The 4,559-nt window shown below is 40.2% G+C and overlaps 1 long non-coding RNA gene across 1 annotated transcript; it reads right to left on the bottom strand.

The window, feature by feature from the left end:
- Positions 1 to 969: 969 nt before the first annotated feature.
- Positions 970 to 3,188, bottom strand: LOC133213827 (uncharacterized). Its single transcript, XR_009725905.1, has 3 exons — positions 2,947 to 3,188; positions 2,814 to 2,856; positions 970 to 1,169 (listed from the first exon to the last, which is right to left on the bottom strand). It is a non-coding gene; the product is annotated as an uncharacterized LOC133213827 (long non-coding RNA).
- Positions 3,189 to 4,559: the final 1,371 nt, after the last annotated feature.

Here is a 4,559-nt window from a genome sequence, read left to right as displayed (position 1 = left end):
GGAATATTGTTTGGATTTCTGGTGGCTCTGCAACTAATCGTATTTTTCCCCATCTGTTTGCTTTGCTTTGACTCAGGGCTGTCAAGGGAGGGGGAGTGTAGGGGATGAGAGAATAAGAAATCTGTCTGTGTAAGATTTATCCCTTGGCGCTAATTGTCTCACCCGCTCCTTCATTAGGATCGCTCTCATCAACTCATTCCTGGCTGGCAGCCTCCAACTCTGCCTAATCCAGGCGAGGTGCTGAGCCTTTTCTTTGTTTGTAGAGAGACAAGGTTTTCCCATAGGTGTAAGAAGTTTCTGCAACCAGATCATCTCAGGAGCCCTACATCTCTGAAGTTGTCTCAGCCAGCCTTGTAACAGGGCTCTCTAAAGTTTTGACTACTGTATTGCTCTCATTCACAAAAAAAAACCTCCAAACTGTCAAAGCACGCCTCAAAGCCAAAGGATAAATTAAACTGCTTATGTCACCAACAGCAAATCCCATCTGACTTCTATATCCTCACCCAAAGCAGAAATGATAATGGTTTTTGAAAGCAGTAGAGTTTTTTTGAGGGCAACAACAGTGGAGATCTTTTACAGGTCCCTGCACAGCAATGACAAGACCCAGAGTTAGATGCTTGCAGTCACTGCAACTGACCTTTGAGGCCAAAGAAAGGAGGTAAATATTGCTATATCCTCTTTGCTCATAGTTTCTGCAGTGGACACACCTACCACAACCAATACATGGGGGGAGGGGTTTGTTTCCATTTTCATGAAAGTTTTGTTTATTTTCCTTTTACTTCAACAATTGGGGGCAAAAATGAATTGAATTGCCATTATCTACATAGGGCCCACAAAGCCAGATTACGGCATTAGGTATCTCTCTGCATAGTCCATTGAGAGCTGCCCTGTTATTACTGCAAGCTAAGCAGGTCACTAGAGAGACCTAGAGGTCCCAATTCTGGAAACTTATGCATGTAATCCTTATGCTGCTGCTGACCACAACAAGTTTATTTGTGTAGTTAAAGTTAAAAAACTTCATGAAGTGCTTGCAGGATCAGAGTCCTATTTCCCTGGATGGTAGTTCTGCGGTTGGTAAATAAGTGCCAGGAAATAGAGCAGAGACATGCTGGTTTGTGCATCCCCAGGCATCCCCAGGAAGACAGAAGCAAACTCTAATATTTACCAACCTGAAAAAACTGTAAAAACCTGGAGTTTCCAGCTTCTTTGACAGTACTAGCAGCAGAAGAGTGAAATAAATTAAATAATCATGCCATAAATACTAATTAATTGCCATTAAAAAGTACTCAAATCGTTTAAAGCAAAAATGCAGCCATTAATCAGAATAGCTCAGGTACCTAAATAAATATTTACTATTATGCGTGCATATTTAATCTACCTACCCATCAAAGACTAATGCTCTGTTCCTTGCCAGTGAGGCTTATTAACATCCTAGAGGGATAAAACAGTGCCCCAGCACTGTGCAGGAATAGGGCACAGGGATTTAAGAGCAACACAGTTGCACAGGTAAAAGTATAAGCCTGGAAATGTGGTCCTATATATAGACTTACATACAGGAATAACCTCACCTTATTACTTGTGTTTAAACTAACAGCTCTAGGCCCTAATACACAAACTCATTGTCCAAGCCCTTCTTAATGGATAGATCCAATCCTGGAGAGCTCCTAAGCCCACACATCAAAGTCTTCTCAAGATCAGGATTTAACATATTGTATTAATGAGAATTACTTTCAAGCAACTGTGCAAGAACAGGTCTATCTATAGCTTTCAGAAAACAAACCAAACCCTCCATGTTTGAAGTCTGCGCAGAGATAAGTTGTTCAGAAGTGGGTTGGAACTATTTTCAGGAGAAAAAAAAAAAATCAGCTAGGAAAGGAAAACAGAACTTCTAAGCTGTAAAGAAGGGATGGGGGGGAAGACATAACTGGCTTTGTTTGAGAACACTCAATCCAACTCAAAGCTCACAAGCAAGAATTAAGGATACTCACCATCTGGAGCAAAGAGATTTAGCAGTCTACTGCCTATTGCAAATTGAACCCTTTAGGGCCTTTGCAATGCTTCTGCCCCTCATTTTAAAGGGTCATCCCCCAAAAAGGAGACTAGAAAGTGCTCGCATTGAAGGGAAACTTTAACAAGATACAGCCTGGGGAAAGAAATGATAAAAAGAAAGGACATTGGGGGCTTGTTTAGATGCTATTATGTGATGCTCTTGGGGTTGTCCTGAACTTCTGTGCTCCTACTTTTTGAGTAAATTGCTTTTCCAAGTGTCTTTAGGGGAAATTAAATATAAACAATTAATAAGTATTGTAAAGATTACTTTAAAGTGCTCTCAGTAGGCTTTTGCTATGATTGCTATTATTTCTAATAAATAAATGAAGGGAGAGGGGTTCAGTTTTTTTTTTTTCATAATAAGGCTTTGCTAAAAATGATAAGGGTTTGCTGTTTTGTTTGTTTGTTGTTTTTTTTCCCTGGTGAAATACAAGTAGATACTTTAGTAGTGGTAATGCTAAGAAACATTCAAAGAGCAAGAAAGCATGTTAAGCTTAAAAGTAGGGCTTATTGCAATAACTTTTTGGTATAGTTTTCTAAAATTTCTGCTAACTTCTTACATGGAGAGAGTTACAGAGTTATAAGCAGGTAGGAGCTAGTCTAGGAATGAGCATTTTTAAATACTGATGTCAATAGAATAGTAAATGGTTTTTCCACTTGATAACTTTCCCGATGTTCTGTTTGCTTCTGTTGAGAGTGAATTCCAAAGCTTATATGCATTACTTAGCAGTTAAAACAGTTGCTACCCAATATCTTTAACTTACCAAGGGAAACTCCTATTTTTCCTGAAAGAAAAAAGTTAGAAAACTACGTTCTTGGTAGCACACAGGATAGATAGACATACAGATATATAGATAAAAACTTACATTCATAAGTTAAGAAACAGAAAGTTCTTACTTCTTCGTGACTAAGAGCTAAATCCAAAACCAGAGTCAAGTACTTATCTCCAAAAGGATTTCAACAACAGCTCTGATATCTAAATAACTTTAGAGATGCAATTTGTACATAACACTGACTGCGTATAAATCATCAATTCATGTAGAACAGTTCCAGAGAAAAACAGCTCAAGAAAATCAAAACAGCTTTGCAACCAACGCCTAGGCTGTATAAGGTCTCTGTAACTTCACTGATTTTGGTAAAGTAATACTAATTTACACCAGCGGGAATCTGCACGACAAATGAAGTGAGTGGGAACCAGGTCTGATTTTGCAATGAGCTGCTGCCTCCGGGTGAAGTCACTTCAGCCTTGGAAGCTGTTTGGGACAGAAGAGCTTTGCAAAGAAGCCTGACAAGGTCCACCTTCACTTTTGAGCAAAACAAGTGTATTCCCTTCAAGAAATACCTTTTGCTCTAACCCTGCATTGCTGCCCCTTCTTTAAGTAATCCTGATAGGGAGAAGAGCAATTTTGAGGAGATATCTAGGTGGGTTTTAGGCAAACAGTGGAAAGCACTTGAACAGCAAATACACCAACTGCCTGCCTGATACCTTCCCGGAAGTGAGATGAGGTTTACTAGGAGAGAAAGGGAAAGGGAAAGGGAAAAGGAAAGGGAAAAGGAAAATGGGGTTGACTCTAAACATTGGGTACACCTGGCCTGGAGGGAGAGGCCTATGCAGGTATTTAGTGTTAAGGAGCATGGACATGAAACATCTGTTGACTACATGTGGACAGTGTCTTCTAAACAAGGTGTTTATTTTGTGACTGCATAAAACTGATATTCCCTGTTCTTGGGTTGCTGTGGTGGCAGTGGAGGGTATCAGTGTTGTTCTGGCACAGAGGGAAGAAAGAAGACTCTCTTGTCACTCACCTTTCAGTAGTGTTGAAGTCTTTCCTGCTTTTCACTGATGACATTATGATTTTGTTGCTTTGTTTTCCAAACAGCATATGTACTGTCTTGCCTTGTGACTCTGACCTGTGGATGTACAGCCAAAAAGGGGGGCAGAACATGGAAATGTCTCCATGTAGTTCAGATGCTGTCTGGGACTTGCACATGCAAAGATGGAGCAGGAGTGACATGTCATTGTAACTGCATGGGGTTTCTTGCAGGGGCAGTGCAGCGTGTGTTTCTGTCTCAAATCTATGTCAACCTTCAGCTGTGGAACAGGATAAACCAACATTTGGGACTCTGTGCAGGGGAGTAAACTAACTGTGAGGGGAATAAACTAACTTTTGTGGCTCTGGCATCCTTTTTGAGGAGAATAGTCCCCCTAGGCTGGCTGAGTGGGAGGACCTTAATGTGAGCAGTTTAGATTTACGGTAAACCTCTGTGAGTTTTAAGATGATAGGTGTGGTTTTAGCTGATTTATTCTTATGATTTATTGTCTTTCTCTTTTGCTTTAAGTGTAAAGCAGCTTCAAAGCAATGTTTTAGAAAACAGCACCTTGGTTCTTTGTCCTTGACCCCAGCCTGTTTTTCTCTGCAAAGAAACAAGGCTTTTTTTTCTGTCAACTGTTCGAGAAACTAAAAGCTTTGTGTTTCCATGACCTAGCCTATTTTTTAGTGCTAAGGAGA

Source organism: Neopsephotus bourkii, unplaced genomic scaffold (assembly GCF_033783945.1).
Source record: "Neopsephotus bourkii isolate Nb327-2 ecotype Australia unplaced genomic scaffold, CSIRO-AGI_Nbou_v1 NB_100, whole genome shotgun sequence".
Taxonomy (NCBI): Eukaryota; Metazoa; Chordata; class Aves; order Psittaciformes; family Psittacidae; genus Neopsephotus; species Neopsephotus bourkii.
The sequence above is the reverse complement of the archived record's forward strand: the minus strand, read 5'-3'. Positions and strand labels throughout refer to the sequence as shown.